Source organism: Copadichromis virginalis, linkage group LG1 (assembly GCF_057382275.1).
Source record: "Copadichromis virginalis isolate Kocher_CV1m ecotype Utaka linkage group LG1, C_Virginalis_male_GT1.1, whole genome shotgun sequence".
NCBI lineage: Eukaryota > Metazoa > Chordata > Actinopteri > Cichliformes > Cichlidae > Copadichromis > Copadichromis virginalis.
The window spans coordinates 6,096,254-6,120,116 of record NC_140618.1 but is presented as its reverse complement, the minus strand read 5'-3'; the positions used below and the strand labels follow the sequence as shown (position 1 = coordinate 6,120,116).

The following is a 23,863-nucleotide window of genomic DNA, read 5'->3' as shown; positions in this document are numbered from 1 at the left end:
AACATGGGTGCACCACTTGCATAGGTTTAATATTTGTAAATAAAACGGCTAATCACACAAATCACTGCAACAATAATAGTAAACATTGTTTAATGTTAATCCTTGGACCCCTCCTCTTGACGCATGGACACACCCATGAGTCAACTCATCAAACCTGGATTCCAGTCTTAAAGAAAAAGATTAGCTAGATCATATCCCAGGCAACATCAGGGCATCTCCTCCCCTGGAGCAGCACCACCCTGGACCTATAATCCTGCAATGAAAATGTTAGTGTGCTTTGCATATTAAGTTTGCTTAACACCTGGCTCTCCCAGGAGCCTGCATACACACCATCACGGCCTGGAAAGCAAAATCTGGAAGTGAAATCAAACTTCATACCTGTAAACAATTGTATCATAAGGACAAGAAGCATTCAACATCAGCAAGACAAGTGTCATGTGCAGGTTTTCTCAAATCAGTAACTACAACTATTACCCTAATTCACCTCAGACATGGATTATCCCATGTACTCTGTTAACATTAATGTAATCAGTGACTTCTCTTAAGCAAAGTCACTCCACTCATATATTATTATTATGGGTTCAAAAGTGGCCAGCAAATGAGCCCATAATAAACTATTCCATAAATACCGTAATCTCTTATTTGTTTTACCCATGTCACTTGTCCGCTTCAGCTGAATCTACTACAGCATTCTCAAAGAAACAAACATTAGCAATACACATAGACTGTGGTCAGACGGAGGTCAGACACAGGTCAACGGATTCTAGAGGTGCCATAAAACACCATAAAGTTAACACTCGCTGTGGAAACAGTAACACTGGTCTCATCACAGTATGTCTCAAACTATATTAATTTCTCCATCAACATATGCCTGTAACTACAGTTTTCTTCACACATAAACCCAGAAATCTTGTAGTAGAGAAACATTAGCCAGTATTCCTATAAATCACATGATCAAACACATGAAGAACCGTAATGCTGTAAAAACGAAAATGCAAATGTTAGCGCTTGCGCAGGCGTATGCATACTTTGTCACAGTTATCTCTGTGAGCACACAAGCTAGTGAATGACACACACATAGTAAATTCACAGACACAGAAAATGGCATTTAAAATGTTAAATCATCATGCAACCTCGAGTGTTGCTGTCATCTTTCTGCTCCTGTAAAGGGAAGCACACACAGACTCATCTGCACCCCTGCCAGGCGGGGGTCAACTTCACACAGTCGTGTTACATCAGTAAAGTCTTGTCAGCTTTTGTCAGCTTTTACCAGTCAGTCAGTTTGTTTTCCTTTCACTCACTCATTCATGCATTCATTCTTTCTTTCTTTGCTGATAGTGGAACCTATCGTCGCATTTAGTTTCCACTCTCAGCAAAATGACGTCATTTCAAAAAGAAAAAGAAGAACTTTAGTTTGGATTACATCGCTGAATCCTTTTGGACTGGGACTGTCATTTAATAATTGTCCCAAATAAGTGGCTTTCTCCAGAGTCCATTTAAATGTGGAGAACTCACTTGGCACAATTTTCTCGACGACGTGTAGCATTTTTAATTCCCGACGTGCAGATCTGCTTAAAGAAAAGAAAATAGACAAACAAAATCAGTGCCTGTTCAAAAGATAAAAATGAAAAATAACAGAGATTATCAAACAAAACTTTCAGTGCACTGTGAAAGTATCAAAATAAAAAGGCCTTGTTAAGTCATGACACAAGCTCCTCATCTCAGGAGGGTAAATCATACCATTAGCATGGTTTATCATACCATCATACTAATCGGCAGGCTCAACTTCACAACAAAAGAAAAATCATCAGCTAGATTCACTCCAAATCAACCATCAGCTGCACAACACACAACATAATCCTAATGTCTTATTAGCTATGAGTTTAATTACCAGGTCTGTGCTCTTCACTCATTTAGGCCACAGATCTATTTTATTCAATTTTCCTTTTTCCCTTCATCATAAAACATGTGACATGCTGTCATGCACTTCACAAAACAGTCTGTTCTGACGTATTCAGAGTTGTGTATCTAAATACAGGATTCACTCGCACATCAAAGCAGGAAACTCAGTGTTTTAGAGTCTCTACTCAACACACAACAACTCCAACACATCTCATTCACTCATACTAGAATTCAGTCACCTTTCATTAATCTAAAACCAATCAACTAATTTGCATATCAGCTATTAACCCACTAAGTTGACAGGACGACAGAAAAGCATGTTCAAAATAGTATCACAAAAGACAATTTCCCTCATACAGTAAATTACATGTGCTGCCTCAATCAAGCAGGAAGCTTCTCCCAATTTACCATTTTAACAACTAAATTTATTGTCTGATCACTGGTTGGTCAAACCAGGATCTTTTTTCTCACAAAAGTTAAATTGTTGTCCTGCAACTTGGAGAGTCAATTTTTTTTCTTTAGGATAAATTCAGCATTTGATAACAAGTGTCTGCTAAATTGACACTATTGTAACACTGATGAAAGATAACAAGCTAATTTTCATTACATGTGTTTGTGTTATTAGGCAGGTCTAATGCATGTCTGTGGAGCTGCATCTCCAGCAGAGCATGTTCTTAAAGCTGCCTTTCCTACACACTTCTCTACTATTGTTTAATCATTTCTTAACTAATGTGCTATGAGTCTTCATGAGTCATTTTGTGTTTGGAATTGTTAGTAGGGTTAATGCATGTTCTGCTTGTGTGTGTGTGATTTTGTATATGTTTCTATTTTCGCAATGTTTCAGACTCCGTCTCAATTTTCCAACTTAAGCAGTCAGTTTTCTTTTCCCCAGGTTTGCTAACCCAAATTTTGATTTCCCACATTAAATAATTCCTATGTGTTCTCACCTAGTCTTCTCACTCTGTTGTCCTCTCCCACTTCAACAGTCCAACAGCCGGCAGTTCTCCTTCAGCTTTGTCCTGTGTCCCACTGTCTCTTCTTGCCATTTTACTCCACAGGTGGCAAATGTCAAACTCCAACTGTTCAGTTCTCCCCAAACGTTTTCTTCACATGCACAGTGAAGTCACAGCCACTCTCACTATTGTCCTCTGATGCGGTTGACTTCGTGCTAGTGGCTGAAGTGCTGCTGCTGCTGCTTTCCTGGGCGACTTCTTAGCAGCTGCTGCCGGTTTCTTGGCTTTGGCCGCGGCGGGCGTCTTAGCTTTGGTCTCAGTAACCCTGTTCATCTTGAAGGATCCGGAGGCCCCGGTGCCCTTGGTCTGCACCAGAGTGCCCTTCGCCACCAGACTCTTGATGGCGGTCTTGACACGGGCCTTGTTCTTGTCCACATCGTAGCCTCCGGCAGCCAGAGCCTTCTTGAGGGCGGCCACGGACAGGCCGTTGCGCTCCTTGGAAGCGGCCACGGCTTTCACAATCAGCTCGCCCACGCTGAGGCCGACCTTCTTGGGCTTGGAAGTCATCGTCTTCTTCTTCTTGGCCTGAACCTCGGCGCAGGGCGCAGGGCGTGTTTATGATGGAGCCTTTCCCACCACAGCGCTGGCACGTTGAACGCATCATGAAGGGTCCATTTCTTTCATGTCGCTAGCCAGCATGCTAGCTGCATGTGGCTTGCCCGAGTCACTCAGTCCTTTTTGAGCATTTCAACATGCTGCCACCGCCATCTTGCTCGCCCCTCCGTGGAATTCATCCAATCAGACAGGAAGATGGGTTTGCTTTCTTCTGCTGCTGTTTATCCACATTGCTGCTGCTTTGCTGGGACTTTTTGTGCTCAGGACTTGCTGCTGTCTCTTTATCATGGAGCTGCATTCCTTATCTTCAGGGAGGAGTGAGCTCGCTTGTGAGGTTGAGAAACACATGGCACTGTAAATAAGTCAGCCAGAAACTTGGCCTGCATGTTTCCAATGATGTTAAACTATAACTTTCTTCCGACCGCTGCATGTGGAAAATTGATTCAGGTCTGCTTTTCACCTGAAAGTGACAAACTAAGACATTTCATTATTATCATCACTGCTTAATCAACACATATCTCTCTCTCTCTCTCGCTCTGTGTTTTTGTGAACAGTCCTTTCTTAAAAGCAGAAAATGAAATTATAGTTGTTTTTTTTTTTTGGTTGATCAACACAAAACCTTTTTCCTATGATTATTTTTTTCTACAATATAAATTCTCCCTCTTATTCACTCTTTTTTTTTTTTTTTTATTTACAATAGCTGGTGACCTGCAAAATCACCGCTGTCACTCACAATCAAAGGCAATTACTCTTGCACAGTGCACAAAAACACTGTGATGTCAGACACATTCACACTCACTTTGTCATCTGCAAAAATAAATCACATGGCTGATGATATGTGCCATGGTGATCCGTAAATATGATCACCAGTTTATTTAACTATTTTTCAACCCAACAAACAAATAATCAAAAACATGATGCTGATGTTATGAACACTCTACACACAAGTCAAGATGCAGGAAAACTGCTCATGGAAACGTTGCACACTCCAGTCATCACAGTTATCATAGCGCTGTTTCCCTCTCTTAGAGTAGTTCTCAGACAGCTCTCGATCTGATAATGTGTAGCCTGCTCATCAGCTCAGAAGAAAAAAAAAACTGCAACGCAACATCACACAGTAGTTGCTCTGCCCACAGTGGCAAAGTCTTACACTTTCATATTCAACTCAGCTTCTCCATCATGTACTTTTAGATGTTTCATACAGGGTTGAGCATATTAGTTGTTTTCACAGGTGTGCTCTACATCTCAACAATGGTTCATAATAAGACGACAGTCTTCCACACAGGTCAAGTGCCTCTATGCACTTCATTAGTTTAAATATTTATCTATATCACTTCACCTCACATGTCATCGTACTGAATTTAAGCAACCACAAGCGTAATGTAGATGACTTTTAACAACTATCCACCTCAATTACGTCTATGGTCTGGCACACAGGCTGAAGAGTTAACGTTTTGTGTCAGCAAGGGGTGGGGGGACAGCCACCCACCAGAGCATAGCTGCTGATGTGGGCTGGCCTTCTCCACACGCTCTTCAAGGCTGGTGTGTTTTCTGAAAACTTCTAACATTTGAATCTCTTCCATTTATAAGCCTGCGATTAACCGCACGGCTCAGGTCCGCGTGAAACCCGCGTGACCGCGCTCGCGTGAACCCGCGCAGCTGTGGAGCCGTCGCTCCCTCTCTTTTTTACATAAATACTTTGTGCTGCCAGGAGCAAAGTCCAGCACAAACGTCTGTCTCCCTCCGACTCACTCTTGGTTGCTTAGAAACCCATGATAACAACAACAGTCGGTGTCACAGACCACATGTTCTGCTCCGCACACACTCACACAACAACAACGACGACGACGACAACAAAAACAACACAAAATAGGCCTATCGTCCAGCACAATCTGGACCCCGCGGAACTTCTCAACGCCCCACAAAGCGGCGGAGAACTCACCTCTAGCCACACAAAGTAGCGAGGAACCTCTTGCTCCACAAAGTAGCAAGGAACCCGGGTATCGCTACACAAAGTAGCGAACTTCTCAACGCCTCACACAGTGGCGGAGACTGCACAACGACACGGTTATAGAGTCGGCCTCTTCTCAACGCCTCACACAGTGGCGGAGACTGCACAACGACACGGTTATAGAGTCGGCCTCTTTAAACTTACTTGGCGTTGCTTAGAGTGTAATATCAGCCCGAATCCCGCTGACCGTCATTCATCGAGGAGAAAAGACAGACCGCGAATCCACAGGAACTTCCTGGCTGACGTCAGGCTTTCAGCGTGCCTCTCCCCCCCCCCTCGGTGAATGCGATTCCAGGGCTCCGGCATCGAAGGACCAATTAATGTTAGGTTTGTAGCATAAACCTATTCGCTGGAACGTTAAGACAATATAATTACACTGCTAAGCAAGACACAAATAGGCAAAGTTCTTCATGTTACTCGTGCACGGGAGAGAACCGGACAACCGCTTGACTCCAGTTGGTCTCTCCGTCCTCCCGTAACACTGTCCTTTTATTGAGGTTACATGAATATGCATAGGTTCATTAACATACGACGTCTACATACAAACAAAGAGTACCTTGCCTGTGTGTGTGTGTGTGTGTGTGTGTGTGTGTTGCTGATCAAAGGGTCAAACATCCTTGGTCAGGAAGAGGGTAGCCTCCCCCTCACCCTAGATGGTTCATCCTAGATAACACGGTGAGGAAGTCCTGCAGTTCATCTAAACAAAGAGCACTTAGACTAGAACAGACGCAACTACGTTAATCCTACCATAAAACAATAAGACACGGTATGACCTCTCATGCTCCCAAAGTGCTGTCTAATACACACAAAGTTTGCAGACTATCAAGGATCAAAACCTCTACCAATCTACAACTAATTACAAAACTCTAAGCATATATAAGTAAATATTTCTAAGCATAAATGACAATCAACAATACAAATCTAACATGGGCCTTTTTTCTACCCTGTAAAAGACCACCAGCAGATGACTGGTGAACACTGGGTACAGTAAACAAACAGGAGCCCTGTGCCATAAAGCAAAGACTTAAGCCCTGATAATACTCCAATGTGGACACATACAACTGGAGACCTCACCACTGAGTAGCCATTCCTTTATACTTCCTTTAAAGTCCACTCCCTGTGGCGCATCAACAGTTAGAATGTAAATTCTTTGCAGACAGTCCTTCTTGAATTCATGATATTTTGTTTGTATTGTTTGTTATATTGTTTGTTTGTTTATTTATTGTATTTCTGCCCACCCAAACAGACACACATGCACTGAAATTTCTCTCCGCAAACTGGACAAACACTGACGCCATCACATATGCAGAACACTGCCTACAGAGTGGCATTTTCCACTGGTCCCTTGCTGCTAAGGGCTCCCTGGCAAAGAGGAGGCTCCTCCAGGGTCAGTACCTCAGGGACAAGGAATGGTGCTGGCCAAACTCCACAGCTTAGATTGAGGTCATAATGGAGGGATAGAGTTGAAGCTGATGGGTGTAGTGTGTGTGTGTGTGTGTGTGTGTGTGTGTGTGTGTGAGGGAGGGAGGTGGACAGATATGCTTAAAGGAAAATTGTACACAGAAGCAGAAATGCTAGCAGACAACACTGGCAAATAAAGTGAAAACAAATGTCATCTAGTGGTGACTCAATGAGCTCCTCTTCCTGTTTATGTGCCATCTCAGTGTTGAAACCAAAGTTGGGTAAGAGCTAATTACATTTGATCTGAATTGCAAAACCAGACATGAGGTTGATTGTTGAAAACTAAACTAGCCATAAGTCTTAATGTAGGCAAGAATGTTGCCTAGTAGTAATTTCACAATTGTGAAAAAAACTGTAGGTGACACAAGCAGTATTTACCAAAGTACATTTTTTTTAAAGCTAAAAAATCTGACAAAACATTAAGAGTAAATATACAAATTTATATATTAAAAAATTCCCCTCTCGCCCCTGTGGGCAGTCTTTATCCTTCAGGCTCGGGTCGTCCACCAGAGGCCCGGGAGCTTGAGGGTCCTGTGCAATATCTTTGCTGTTCCTAGGACTGAGCTCTTCTGGACAGAGATCTTCTATGTTGCTTCTGGGATCTGCTGGAGCCACTCGCCCAATTAGGGGATCGCTGTCCCGAGTCTCTGATTACCTCTGGGACCACTGCTGCCTTCACCCTCCACATCTTCTTGAGCTCTTCTCTGAGCCCTTGGTACTTCTCCAGCTTTCCATGTTCCTTTTTCTGATGTTGCTGTCATTCGGTATCACTACAGCCGTTTTCCTCTGCTTGTCCACCACTACTATGTCTGGTTGGTTAGCCATTTTGTTTGTCTGTCTGTATCTGGAAGTCCCTCTGTTTTAGCTGAGAATGACCGATCTCACCTTGGTCATTCTCAACCAGCCTATGGGGTGTGTCCCATTTTGTTACCTCAGGACTTCCAGGCCATACTAGGCACACATGTTTCCCTATACTATGCCGGCCACTTAGTTACAGTGTTTAATGTATACTCTCCCTGCTAGCATCTTGCACCCTGCTGTTATGTGCTGGACTGTCTCAGGGGCATCTTTGCACAGCCTGCACCTGGGGTCTTGCCTGGCGTGTTAACCGCAGCCTATATTGATCATAGTTGGTATCCATAGCCAGTCTTGTCAATGATCTCACTGAGGAGCATCAGGCCTATGCAGAACAGCAGTGGGGACAGGACATCTCTTCCACCTGACATTTCAAAGGTGTGTAGTGTTACCACTGAGATGTGAATTTTGATTTTCAGTCAATCTCTTTTTTGTTTTTTTTGTTATGCCCACGTGCATTTGACTCATACTAAGAGCTCAAATCTCTTTGTGCCTCTTTAATGAACCAAAACAACATTTTACTTCACAGTGTCCCTTACACTGCAGCAACAAGTGATGATGATGCCTTTCTATATAATGTTACTTGGGGTGATTACCCAAAATGTAAAAAAATTAAATAATCTTTTCTTGTGAGCTGCAAGATGAAGACCTGATGATTGAGAGGATTTAAAGGACATTTTTTTTATCAGTTTCTACACTGTGATATGTGCACACTGAGAATGCTTTAAGTTGGTTTACATTATTTACATATTAAAGTGAGTAACTCATTTTCTAACACTGGAAAATAACTCAAAATGTTAGAAATATTCCAGTGTTAGAAAATCAGCACTGCTCAGTGTTAGCCTTTGTTAATCTTCAAAACTGACTAGGTTACTTTTAAACATATGACACTGTCAAAAGTGTTAATTTAACACTCAACAGTGTTGTATTTAACACTCAGAGGTGTGGACCCATATAGACACTCCATCCATCCATCCATCCATCCATCCATCCTCATCCGCTTTGTCCGGGGCCGGGTCGCGGGGGCAGCAGCCTAAGCAAAGAGGCCCAGACCTCCCTCTCCCCAGCCACCTCCTCCAGCTTGTCCGGGGGAATACCAAGGCGTTCCCAGGCCAGCCGAGAGATATAATCTCTCCAGCGTGTCCTGGGTCTGCCCCGGGGCCTCCTCCCGGTGGGACATGCCTGGAACACCTCACCCAGGAGGCGCCCGGGGGGCATCCTTGTCAGATGCCCGAACCACCTCAGCTGGCTCCTTTCGATGTGGAGCAGCAGCTGCTCTACTCTGAGCCCCTCCCGGATGGCCGAACTTCTCACCCTATCTCTAAGGGAGAGGCCAGCCACCCTTCGGAGGAAGCTCATTTCCGCCACTTGTATCCGCGATCTCGTTCTTTCGGTCACTACCCACAGCTCGTGGCCATAGGTGAGGGTAGGGACGTAGATCGACCGGTAAATTGAGAGCTTCGCTTTTACACTCAGCTCCCTCTTCACCACGACGGACCGGTGCAGCGTCCGCATTACTGCAGCTGCAGCCCCAATCCGTCTGTCGATCTCCGGCTCCGGCATATAGACACTCTCCAGTGTTAATTTAACACTGGAGATTTTGCTGTGTATAAAAATTTATGGGGGTACCAAAAATTTATTATTTATTCTCAATGATCCCAACTAAACCGCCACAAGATTGGTTCAGATCTCTAGATTCATATATGTCCAAATTCCTTTGGAAAAATAAACCCCCACGTATCAGCTTAAAAACATTACAAAGGACCAAGGATAAAGGAGGATTAGAATTACCTAACTTTCAGCACTACTTCTTAGTCAACAGGCTTCAATTCTCTCAGAATGGCTAAAACATCTTAGACAAACCTTGGCTAGATGTAGAACAAGCACTTTGCAATAATCTAGAGATTTCAGATCTACCATTTATCAGCTCAAACATCCAACGACATGAATGCTTTAAAAGCATCAACATCAGCTCTTCTCTGACAGCATGGTGGGAGTTTCTAAAATTGACAGAGTCTTCATTAATCCCATGCAAACGTACACCTATCTGGAACAACCCTGACATATTACAAAACAATAATATGCTAAACTTTCCAGATTGGAGTGGTAAAGGAATCAAATACTTAGAACATATATTAGAAAGAACAGAATTTGTTTCATTTGACAGACTAGTTACACAATATGGGATCAACAAGAAAAGATTTTTAGAATATCAACAAATTAAATCCATAGTAAAAAAAGAAATTCAAACGGGGTCAAGTTGAACTACAAACACCACCAAGTGTGGTTCAATTTCTTACTCTTAAAACCCCAAAATTACTTTCCAAAATATACAGAATGCTTTCTAAAACAGATGAATCAATATCACTTCCTATTGCAAAATGGGAAGCGGATTTATCAGTTAACGTAGACCAAAACCTCTGTACTGGTGAATGAGGGTTTTTGTAACTGGATTTTTGCAGAATAGTCTAGAATTCTTATTTAGAAAAATATCTGTATTTGACATAAAGTTGGTTTTATGTTTTCTGTGAACAAACCTTGATTTATTGATCTCCTGATGATGAACTCACTTTTGTTCTGCCAGATTGTGCCTTGAATACAACTGATAGGATTTAGATTGCTATGCAGTGCCCGCTCAGAATCCTTCAGCCTGGCCATGATTTGACACGGCACAAGCCAGTCACAGCTCTGAAAAGTAATTTGACCTCTGATACTCAGTTTCCATGCTGTGTTCCCCTACTAAGCATTTTTTCCATGTGTTTCTTTTTTTAAAATTTGGCTTTTCTTGTTAGACAGGGCACATGTACAGGAAACAAATTAACAGATAAAAGGACACAAACCTCTTACCTTATTTCCCACACAACCTTGGTATAGGTAGGGTGATATTCAATTTTTTGGCACATCCACATGGATCATCCACAAAAACAAAATGTGTGACTCAGTTAGAACATAATTCTACATTCATTTCCCTTATCCGGTGTCTCTAACCCTAGCATTTAATCTATTAATGTTTTGTTAATTCCGCATTTAATTCACAATTCTTGCGTCTGCTTGTGGGATTCTGAAAACAGGTGACAGCTTTGACAGCAACTGAAGCAAAAACTCAGGTGTGAGAGAAGTTGTGCAAGGCCATCGTCCCAGTCTCATTCCTTCTGAGGTTCACCCGGTCAGGTGAATGGATGGATGGATGGATGGACTGCAATTCTAGGTTTCTGTGGGTTATACTGGAAAAAAGTGGCAATTGTTATTGCATTGTCAGCACATGGTGGATAGAGGGTTATATGCCCTCTAGTATAGCATGAGCATATTACATTGGCATGCCTTTATATTCCATCACACATTACAGGATCCACACTGGTCAAAAGTCAATGTTACATTAAGTACCAAAGCAGTAAAATGTAAAATTATACAGAGAGTCTTAGAGACTGCTTGGAGATGAGGATACCCTTTATTCCTGGCAGGTTGGTAGTGAAGAAACATATGCACCTATTCTAGCCAAGCTAATTATTAGCTCCCAGCATAATTAAGGCTTATAGATGAGCAAACATAATTAGTAGGCATTACGCGGACCTAATGGGGGGAGAGAACAGGTGAGCATGTTTTCAGTCCTTTGTTTATGAGCTAAGGGTATACTTTAATGAGGCAGGAGAATAAAAGTTGATTAGTTATGACCTAAATGTGTCCTTATATTGCTTTGATGGAGAACAAGTTGTAGTATATCTGGAGCACTGGTGCATTATTGACCAATCTAAATCTACATGGTTTATGTAAGTATGGCTGCTGATGTGAATAAAATTGACAGGCTGAATTTTCATACAGTACATTTCAACCCAGTCAGCATACAGTACACTCTGTGTTTGAAGATATATGTGACACTAAAGTAATAGACACACTACAGTGTCTCAGTAATCAAAGCGTAACTAACAATGTGGTGTGTTATTGGCCTTTAGGGAAAATCATTGATCATAGTGTAAGTATTGGTCGTGTAGCTTGTTTATGACGAGACATAGGTGGGCCGCGAAGCATTTGAGTTTCTGTGAAGGACCTAATAATTGGGCACATGTCATCACTGAATGAAAAAGCTGTCCCAACGGCAGGAGCAATCCTGTCCTACATGACATGTTCTAAAATACTACAGGAGTAAATCTGGCACAGTATAAAAACTGCTCCCTGTATGTGTGTATGATGCTGTTTGTCTATAACGAGCTGAAACTGGGGCCTGGCAAACAGTATAAAGAAAGTGTTAAGAGAATTTTTATTTTAGTTAAATCATTAAAGTATAATCAAGTAGAAACAAGTATGCCTTATAATCAAGTGTTTATATATTTTCACACGGTAAAGCTTACTGTTGAAAAGAACACAATGTATTCCTTGCTTAAGTGTGTGAGATGTTTGACAAAGACAGGACATATACATGCATTCTTTACTTCAGTGTCTGCGATGTCAGATAAGCATGAATACTGCTGTGTCGTTGTTTTTCAGTTTGTGTGCAGAAGTTAGATAGCTAAGACAATGCCTGAGCTCTCCCCTCTTCAGTTGAAAGAGGAAGTATTATGTAACCCATTTTGCCTTATAAATAAAGCGAGTAAACGGTGCTCGGTGTGTTAGTCTGCTCAGAGACTCTCACCCGTGCGCACGTCTTTGAAACTCTGAGTCGGTCTGCCAGTGTCTCATTTCTCTCTTACTGTGTTTGAACAAATTGTCAACCCTTGACATTTAATTGGTCCTTCGTAGCCGGAGAACTGACTGTTATTTTAACGTCTAGTTTTCCACAGACGGTCTCCATCGGATCCTGACGTCGTGACGCCTGCGCTGGAAGAAATCTGATCAGTAAAACGAAAAACCCGGGAACGTGAATTCGATCTCCGGTCAGCGTTCGGCCTTCACGGCTCCAGGACCCGATGAGCACCGGATCTTAAAACGCAGCGCCACAGTAGAGGTGAATATGACACGCATTCCACCAAGCGCTAAAATACGTTGATATTGAGATTTTCCTTTAAGTAGTGTGTAAACCTAGGTACGCCGACAGATCTCAGTGTCCATGCGGGACTAAGAAGACGACAGGCAAGAGCGAAATTCTAGAAAAATCGCTATTAAAAGTTCCGGTCGCTCTGGGAGTGGCTGCAACGGAACAGGTTTCCGGTCACTCAAGAAGAGTGGCTGAAGGTGAAGGTGTTACACAAATAAATAGGCCTACGGAAAATCTCAATAAAAATCATAGAAACGCGCTTTGTTTGTGAGGAGTGAGTTGTTTTTACGACCCAATACGCGGTCGAACCACTTCTCAAACTGTTTTCCTGTGTACACTCACGTATTGGTAAAGGTGGAAAAAAGGGTTGTGCTTCATCACGTAAAATTGATAACCGCTCTCTCAATTAGTGGGAGAGTAGAAGGCTGTTATCGAAAACCCATTCTCACTTTTTCATGCCAAAGAAGGTGTCACAGTTCTGACGTAATTAGTTCAAAATGGGTAACTCTAAAACTAAAGTAAAATTAACAGCAGATGAAGGATGGTTGGAAAAAAACTGTCCAAATGCAGGAAGAGTCAGTGCAAATAGGTGGAGAAATCCACATAAAATTTATTGCCCAGCCTGGCAAGGCAAATGCAATCAAGAATCAATAACTGCTTTAAAGGCTGCTTTACAAAAAGAATTATTTGAGGAAAAGAGCCAAAAGAAAAAAGCAAAACGCTTAGCAGAATGGCACCTTTTCAAGGCGTGGATGGTAGAAAACGATAAACGCATTGCTAAACGTGCCCAAAAGCAGGAAACTAAAGATAAACAGAAAACTGCAGGAGAAGAAAAACCGTACCCCCCTCCTTATGCTCTTCAGCCTGCACAGCCTGCAGCAGCTGCACCTAACCTTACGTCAGCACTTCCTGTAAGCTCTCCTCACAAACCTTTTGTTTCAAATCCCTATATGGAGGCCAGACAACAACTTGATCTTATGACTAAGCATGGTCATTCCAAAAAAACAGAAATTGTAGGTCAGTTTCCAATGGTAGCCTTATCTAACCCCAGGTACGGTCAACCCACTGGTCCCCCAGACGCCCAAGGAGTCATACCAGTAGACGGTGAGCCTTTAATTTATGCATTCCGACCCTGGTCTCATAAAGACAGAGAGAATGTACTAAAAGATGTGCCACCCCTTAAAGAAGGCTTCCGGCCGTGGCGAGATGCAGTGGAATTGATCCGTCAGGGGTGGGGTTTAAATGGTCATGAGATGCATCAAGTTTTTCAAGATTTATTAGGTTTAAGTCTTCCTAGAGCTAGAGGTCAATTTACAGGAAATGATTTAAACGGTGACGTGTTGGGGCCAGACACTCCCCAATTAATACAGGAGCTTAATAACTTGTATGGCAGAATAGAAGTTATTTTAGCCCCAAGGCCAGATTATGGAAAGATAGGAGAGTGCAAACAAAAGGAAGGAGAGACAGCATCAGACTATTTGGATCGCCTACGCCCAGTTTTCAGACAAAACTCAGGGCTAAATTATGATGCCGATCCACTGTCTGCTTTTCAACAACAATTAAAAAATGCCTTCCTAAATGGTCTACTGCCTAAGATAAAAGCACATGTAGACAAACACTGGGTCACTCAAAATACAGGAACCTTGCCTGAAGCCCTACAATATGCTGAGCATGCAGTCAAAATTCAAAAACAAAAAGAAAAAACAGAAGGAGTTTTCATGATTGATCCAGAGACAGGCTTTATAGCCTTCTCAGGACAGCAACACACGGCAGGTTTTAAGCAAAGTAGGGGAAAGCAAAAAGCAGGACAAAGAAGAGATAGAAGAGATATGAGATGTTATAACTGTGGTAAAATCGGGCACTTTGCTCGAAACTGTAGAAATGTAAGCCAAGAACAGGAAGGTGGAGATGACAGGCGCAGACGCCGTGATGAATGACTAGCACAAGAAAAGGGAAGTGAAACAAGTGAAGGGGAAGTTTACAACATTGAACAACTGCTGCTAGGCTCAGAAGCAAAGCCCACCGTTATAGTGCACGTTAACGGGGTCCCAATAAAATTCCTTTGCGACACAGGTGCTTGTAAAACTGTCCTAACAGTAGAAGTCCCAAATTTAACCTCTTCAAAAGATACCTTAATCGTGAAATCAGCCTCAGGACATGTGACAAAACAGCATCTAACCGACCCCCTTTTTATGTCACATAGAGATAGTGGCCGTGCCTGCAAAAATCAGTGCATCTATGATCCATCTTGTCCACTAAATTTGTTAGGAAGAGATGCTTTAACAAAATTAAAAATAGGAGTTTTTCCTGAAGAAAGTGGCATGAAAGCCAGACTCCTACTCTCTGAAAGTCAGAGCCAAACTGAAGATATTTTTGTTTGTGAAGGTTTAGGTGAGCCAAATTATTACTGGGCCTTAGATTTACCAAAACTTGAACCATTAGAGGCCAAAGCTAATATGTACTTACCTGAGCACTCACATAGACAGGACCCAGCAAAATATCACAACACCTTGTGGTATAAATATGTCCCAGGTCCAGACAAAATTTATGATCAACAAGTGCACAGACTAGGACCGCAAAAACTAGTCCTACAACACCTGTATGTGACACAGAGTGGTAATGCAGTATGCTCAGTGTTACAGACAGATGCAGTGCAGCGCTTAAATAAGATATGCAACCCTCATGTATCTGTTGCACGCAACGACCAAACGCCTTGGTCTGAGTTAGGCACAGTGCTGAGAAATGTAGAAATGGACAGATATGACAAAATAGAGTGTGAGGACTGGCAAAAAGGCCGTAGAACTGGGTGCATGAGGCTAACGCTGTGTTGGCCGGTGACAGCCACACCAGCCACACATTTAGCCACAACAGAGCAAGATGAATGACAAGTATTAACAATTGAAGCACATCCAGAACTAGAGAAGCTGCCACAAACATTATGGTCTCAAGGACCCACGGATGTAGGCCTAATAAAAGGAGCAGATCCAGTAGTGGTGAAAACTACAACCTCATATAGGCCTGTAAAACCACAATATCCCTTGAGTGCAGAGGCAAAAGAAGGTATCAGACCAGTCATAGCAGAGATGCAAAAAGCAGGTATTCTCGTGAAAACTAATGAAGCCACGTGTAATACACCAATTTTTCCAGTAAAAAAGGCTAATACAGGAAAATATCGCTTAGTTCATGATCTAAGAGCAATAAATGAGGTAACAGAGCAAATACCTCCAGTGGTTGCAAATCCACACACAATTCTAAATCAAGTAACACCAAAAGAACGGTGGTTCTCTGTAATAGACTTGTCCAATGCCTTCTTCTCCGTACCTCTGCACCCTGACTCACAGAAGTTATTCGGATTCACCTTTGACAATCAAAAGTATACTTATACAAGGTTGCCTCAGGGATTCCAGAATAGCCCAACTCTGTATGCAGAGGCTTTGAGAAAATCAATGTCATCTTGTACGCTCCCTGCCCCAGGGCAGTTCTTGTTGTATGTAGATGATATATTGATCACAGGCCATACAAAAGATGAGTGCAAAGAAAACACATTAACAGTTTTGCGACATCTCGCAGAGCAAGGCCATAAAGTGTCACAGCATAAACTGCAATTGTGGAGCCAGGAAGTAACATACCTTGGCCACAAATTGACAGGACAAGGCAGGCAGCTGTTAGAGAGCAGAAAGATAGCAGTCCAAAATGCCCCAAAACCAGTAACTAAACAACAAATGATGAGTTTTTTAGGACTGTGCAATTTCTGTAGATGCTGGATTCCAGAATACGCATTACTAGCTCAACCACTACAGAACCTCATTTATGGTAAAGATCTAGCATTAAAAGACAAAGTACAATGGACTCCAGAAGCAGAAAAAGCTTTCGTTGATTTGAAAATAGCACTGCAGACATGTACCGTCTTAGCATTACCAGACTATGGAAAACCTTTCGTTCTCCATGTTGATGGTGCAGGAGGGTATATGAAAGCAGTCTTAACTCAAGCTTTTGGAGAAAAACAACGTCCATTAGCTTTCTACTCATGCAAACTTGACTCTGTAGCTGCTGGATTACCTACCTGTGTTCAGGCATGCGCAGCAGCAGCAGAGGCAGTTAAAAAATGTGCAGACATTGTTCTAGGACATAAATTGATCATCAAAGTCCCACATGCAGTGACCTCTATTTTGCTCCAAGCGAACCTCTCTTTCCTCACGCATGCAAGACAACTTTCTTATGTGGGGATTCTACTTACACAATCACACATAAAAATAGAGAAGTGTGGCCAGCTAAACCCAAGTACACTTTTGCCGACTTCTCTGGACGGAGAACAACACTGTTGCATTCAAAAATTAGAGGAAGATACAAAACCTCGCACTGATATATACAGCTCCCCCCAGAGCAGTTTCAGTAATGTTTTTGTGGACGGCTCAGCGTCAAAAGACATTCACGGTAGAAATTGTGTGGGTTATGCGGTCACAACTGTTGATAAAGTGATAGAAGCAAAAGCTCTCAGCTCCTCAAACTCTGCTCAAAGCGCAGAACTAACCGCAGTCATCAGAGCATGTACTTTATATAAGGGTCAAAGTGTTAATGTTTACACAGACAGTCAATATGTCTATTCAGCAGTTCATCATTTCGCTAAAATATGGCATAACAGAGGAATGACAACTTCCTCAGGCAACACAGTTCAACATGCAAACCTTCTAAAAAAGCTATTAGAAGTAATAACGTTGCCAAAAGAATTAGCACTATGCAAATGTGCAGCTCATCAAAAGGATGACACAGAAATTACGAGAGGAAATAACTTTGCTGACAAAGCAGCAAAAGCAGCTGCAGAAAAACAAATTGATGTTTTAACAACAGAAACCATAGATCTAATACCTTTAGAAATACTAGCAGATGCACAGAAAACAGCATCGCTGAGTGAACAAAAATCTTGGGTGAAAGATGGAGCAGAATTAAAAGACAACCTTATGATGTGTAATGGCAAACCAGTGCTTCCAAAATCTTTGCATAGAACTGCTGCTTTAGTGACACATGGGAAAACTCATGTGTCATCAGGAGGGATGATTAATATTCTTAATAAACAATTCTATACAAAAAATTTTGAAAGTTCAGCACAAGAGTTTATCAGAACATGTATGATTTGCCAAAGACACAACGCACAGGGAAATCTACGTCCAAAGCGAGGGCATTTCCCTATACCACCGCATCCATTTCACACTGTCCACATGGATTTCATAGAATTAAATGAATCACAATCCTCCAAATATGCACTTGTGATAATTGATGTATTTTCCAAGTGGCCAGAAATATACCCAGTGAAAAAAGCAGATGCAATATCAGTAGCAAAATGTCTATGTAATCATTTTATTCCAACGTACGGTATTCCATCTCTGATAAGATCAGACAATGGCACACATTTTGTAAATGAAGTAATAAGTAAAGTTTCTGAAGCTTTAGGCTTCAGCATAAAACATCACTGTTCTTATCATCCACAAAGTGCAGGATTAGTCGAGAGAACTAACGGCACAATTAAACAAAGGTTGAGGAAATGTATGGAAGAGACTAAAAAACCTTGGCCTGAATGTCTAAGCTTGGTTAAATTATGGATGAGAATAACTCAAGGAACAGGTGGTCTAACGCCATTTGAAATCGTACATGGCAGACATTTTCCACTCCCCATAATGAGTGAGCCAATTAATAAATCTATTGCAGAAACAACAATGGCAGAATGGATGACAAAACTATTTGAGAATAAAGAAGTGAGATTAAGCAATCAACTGCCGAGTGACTTTTCTTCAGTTTCTTGCAGGTTGAACCCCGGTGATTGGATTCTGATTAAAGTCCTCCAGCGGAAAAACTGGAGTGCTCCAAAGTGGGAAGGTCCCTTCCAGGTGCTACTTACCACACCCACAGCGTGTAAGATAGCCGAACGAGTTTCGTGGATTCATCAATCCCACGTGAAGAAAGTGTTTGCACCACAATAAGACGCCGGTTCCCCTGACTCTTACGTGAACCCCTGCTGGAGGACAGGGCTGAACGGGTTTCCCGCCCTGTGCTTCCTCGGCAGTGCTACTCACGTGGGAGCTCGGGTGTGCCTGGTCGCCCTGAAGATCAGACTGACCTATCCCACCGAAGAGCAGAACCAATAATAACACCAGGGACGCCTGAATAAAATCTCAACAAGATGACTGAGGAAAACAACCTGATGAATCCAGAAGAAGAACCAGCTTCAGAATCAATGCTAGCACCAGTTCCAGCCCCAAAGCTGTTGTGCTTGGGCGCTTGTGACATCAAACGAAAACTACTCATGTGCTACATATTCTGTCTAATGGCTATCCTCCTGATGACGACACTCTTTTGGTTGATGCCCAGTGGAACCCACAAGACAGTACCAATTATTCTCCGACCTAAGAGGTGGACCCACGACAACTCGCACCTGAAGGAGATAGACAAAGAACACAACCACCCGTGGCTGAACAATGCATGGTACCGGTATGTCCATGACAGAGTGCACAGAGAAGACAATGCCGCAAACTGCTATGTCTGCTCACATATGCCCACGACAGCACTCCATGCCACAGTGTATGGAAAACCCCCAACCAAGGCTGAAGCACTCTGCATATATGACAAAGCCATTACCGGGACCTGCTCAACACCAGGAAAACCTGTGATGGTGATAGGTGGATCCATAAAGGACCAAAACAGCAACACATGCCACAACACTACACAATATATAGTCCCACAGAGTGTAAAGTCTTTAATCTACAACATAACAAACTGCACCCACCAGTACCCAAATATAAACTACACCTGCAATGAAGCCTACTGGGTGCATATAAACGTCAGCCATAGAAAACTGAAATCATTCTCAGTTGTTTTGCCACCTGACATACAACACCCAGTGTGCTTTAACTTCACAGGAGCAACCGGACAAACAGGTACGCCCCAGGGTCTGAAGAAATTAGGACAAAACCGAAACTGCTCCATGATCCTGGCGGCACCAGATTGGGATGGCATCGGCTCATCGACAGGTACATACTGGGTACAGGGCGCAGCTTGGGCGTGTGGCCTGAAAGTCTATTTCATGCTGCCACCAAACAGCACCGGACTCTGTGCCCCTGTTCTGGTATCTGACCACACCTTTAAGATGTCAGTGAACAGCAACACCAGAGCTAAACGTAGCACAGGCCTCAAGCCCCATGATCCATATCTTGGTTCTGATGTACCAGATGACTTCAAACTCTGGACCAAGAGCCAGAAGGTAATACACGCTTTGTTTCCATGGATAGGAGTAGGGAAACACGCACTACGGATAGAAACCCTGGACTATCGTTTTGGATTATTTTTAAATGCTTCAACCCGCATTAATCAAGGACAGAATGAAGAAATTGATGCAATTCGCATCACTGTCATGCAGCACCGAGTGGCTTTAGACATCATTCTCGCAGAGAAAGGTGGTCTCTGCGTATTGTTTAACACTACATGTTGTACCTACATACCTGATAACATCCATTCATTAAACATGACAAATGCTTTGAATGTTTTGAAACAACTGAGAGACGCTCAGCAGCAGGACTACGTTACCGATACTCAAGGTTGGTGGGACTGGCTGCTGAGCGGCTCTTGGAAATCTCTACTGATTAAAGGCCTGTTGGCCCTTTTCAGTGTGATGTTACTATTTTGCCTTTTCATTGCTTGTATTATCCCATGTCTGAGAAGCATAATGACAAACATGTTCAAGCGTATGTTAGGAAACCATGTCTTGGCTCAGTCAGTTATGGAGGATCCCTATCGTCAGTATGGTATGCTGAGTGTGGGAGAGAGAGAAGAAAATCTCTATGACAATCTTGACAAGCTTGTTGTTTAATTATTTCACTGAATGACGTGCAAGTTGAAAATGTGACTAACAAGTGACTATGCATTGAGTAAAACATGTGAAATATATTAACATCAGGAGGGAATGTTAAGAGAATTTTTATTTTAGTTAAATCATTAAAGTATAATCAAGTAGAAACAAGTATGCCTTATAATCAAGTGTTTATATATTTTCACACGGTAAAGCTTACTGTTGAAAAGAACACAATGTATTCCTTGCTTAAGTGTGTGAGATGTTTGACAAAGACAGGACATATACATGCATTCTTTACTTCAGTGTCTGCGATGTCAGATAAGCATGAATACTGCTGTGTCGTTGTTTTTCAGTTTGTGTGCAGAAGTTAGATAGCTAAGACAATGCCTGAGCTCTCCCCTCTTCAGTTGAAAGAGGAAGTATTATGTAACCCATTTTGCCTTATAAATAAAGCGAGTAAACGGTGCTCGGTGTGTTAGTCTGCTCAGAGACTCTCACCCGTGCGCACGTCTTTGAAACTCTGAGTCGGTCTGCCAGTGTCTCATTTCTCTCTTACTGTGTTTGAACAAATTGTCAACCCTTGACAGAAAGAAAAAAAACCCATAATAACATCCCTCCCAAAGAAAGTTGGGTACTTTGAAAACAAGGCCTAATTAAAGCAGTTTACCAGTTATCTTTAAATAAGAGCATTTGTGTCCTTGCTCATTTCCCTCACGAGTATAAGATGTAGGGTTGTAGGCGGGGACATGGGGGGTCTTAATTTGTCGTGAAGAATGCACTTCTCTTGGGGTGGCCTAATGAAAGTGAGATCAAAAGATTAGTTAATATTCAGCCACATTTATTAAACACAATGCTGATTGTGAGCAAACAGCAGTATTAGAAAGAATCCTTGCAGGGCACTGGCTATGGCTGATAAGCTTCCATTAAAAGGTTGGTGTATCACATAGGTACCACTCTGGGCTTTTTGCTGAGAACAGAATAATATTTATTCCCACTCTGTTTGAAATCTAATTCTGCCTTCTTAACAGAACAGTCAGAGCTCACTTAGGAGATGGTCTGCGCCATAGCATGTGTCTAATAGCTAAGCTTTGAACCTCCCGCTATGATTCGACAGGAGTTTGATCAACACAGCTTGTAGAATCAATGCTATTAGTTATGAGCATATGAGTAGCCCTTGCAGTGCCACTGAAACAATATGCCCTTGTCCACACTTACTGTTGAGACTATTTTTGGGAAGGACAATGTGCACATTCTGGGTCACTGCCGCACAACCAGATATACAGTTCATCACTATAGACTTGGATTTGCTTTGAAGGTCACAGAGTCATCTGTTTTCCAGTCACATATTCAATACATCTGTTTTGTAGCCTCAGCAACTTAACTTAACACTGCCATGTAGTTTGTTTTTTTTTTTCAAACCTTCACAACGGGAAAGACGGAAGGTTTTCAGGTGCCACAAGTGTGACCATGAGTGTTGAGTGACTGGTTGTTTAAAAAAATGATGGGGTTTAGGTTTAGTTAATATCTTTTTTTTAAGCAAACGTTCAGATTATGGTAAACCAGATGACACCAATTTATAGAATAACCTTTTTTTTTTCATTGTACATGTACAATGAAATAGTGAGTGACATAGCTGGACAGGCCATCGGGCATGCCCGGTAGCATTATTTTTTTTAATCCTTTTTTTTTAATGGTATAAACAACGAAAGGTGGTGGATTAGCCAGAGGCTGGCTGATGTGTAAAAATAACTCAGTTGTTTGGTGGTGGCTATAGCGGAGCTAACATAAAGGACAGGCAGGTGGATGAGGGAAAGGGGAGGCAGGAGAAGGAGAGACCCGAGGCAGCCGCCGGTGTTGTGCCAAAAAGTGATCGCCTGCCAAAAACAGATTTCCAATGTTTCCGTGTGTTTTTTATGTGTAATATCTTTACGTATGTTGGTAAATAGAGTTGGGTGAACAGGGTTTACAAAGGGATTATATATAAAATTAAAAAATTACCTGTTTTTTTTAAGTATCTTTATAACTCTGTGTTATTATAGACATATAGACACATATTATAGACCAACAAGTTACTTATAACAGTTTAAATATGAGCAATCCGTTTTTGGCAAACACCAGAAATCAGTTTTTGGCAGACAATCCCTTTTTGGCACAACACCGGTCCGAGTGTCAGGTGAACTGAACTTCAGGTGAGAAGTTATGACCTGCAGTCTATCTGGGTCAGAAATAAACCAAGTTTAGGTATAGGTTCAGGTTTTATTAGGCTAGGTTTAGGTATTTTTGTTGTGCTGACTTTTTACCGTCAGTTACAATAACTCATACTGTGTACTAGCTAGCATGACGGAGTTTCTATACAGCTGGGTGGGTGCTATGATGTTACTGATAGAGAACTTTACTAACTAACCTTATGAATAAAATAGAGTGTCCAACCGTCCCGTAAAAAACGGAATCGTCCCATATTCAGAGAAAATATGACGTGTTTCACGACAGCGAGACCTGGAGGGGCGTGATTGGGAGGAACGGCCTCCCTGATCTGAACCCGAGTGGTGTTTTGTTATTGGACTTCTGTGCAAATCACAGTTTGGCCATAATGAACACCTTATTCGAACATAAGACTGTCCATAAGTGCACGTGGCACCAGGACGCTCTAGGCCGCAGGTCGATCATCGATTTTGTAATCATATCACCAGATCTGCGACCACATGTTCTGGGCACTCAGGTAAAGAGAGGGGCTGAGCTGTCAACTGATCACCACCTGGTGGTGAGTTGGATCAGGTGGCGGGGGAGGACGCTGGACAGACCCGGTGCACCTAAATACGTAGTGAAGGTGTGCTGGGAACGCCTAGCAGAGGCCCCATTCTGCGAGATCTTCAACGCACACCTCCGGCAGAGCTTCAACAGCATTCCGAGGGAGACTGGGGACATTGAGTCCAAGTGGACCACGTTCAGCATCTCCATTGCCGAAGCTGCTGCATTGAGCTGCAGCCGCAAGGTGGTTGGTGCCTGTCGTGGTGGTAATCCCCGAACCCAAAGGTGGACACCAGGGGTGAAGGGAGCCAATCGGGCTGAAGAAGGTGTCCTATCGGGCTTGGTTAGCCTGTTGGACTTCGGAGGCAGCTGATAGGTACCAACAGGCCAAGCGGAATGCGGCTCGGGCAGTGGCTGAAGCAAAAACTCAGGTGTGGGAGGAGTTCGGAGAGGCCATGGAAAAAGACTTTTGGACTGCCTCGAAGAGATTCTGGCAAACAGTCAGGCAT

The 23,863-nt window shown here is 42.5% G+C and overlaps 1 pseudogene; it reads right to left on the bottom strand.

Annotated features, from left to right (window-relative positions):
• Positions 1-732: 732 nt before the first annotated feature.
• Positions 733-5,742, bottom strand: LOC146718217 (histone H1-like; annotated as a pseudogene).
• Between the last annotated feature and the right edge of the window lie 18,121 nt (positions 5,743-23,863).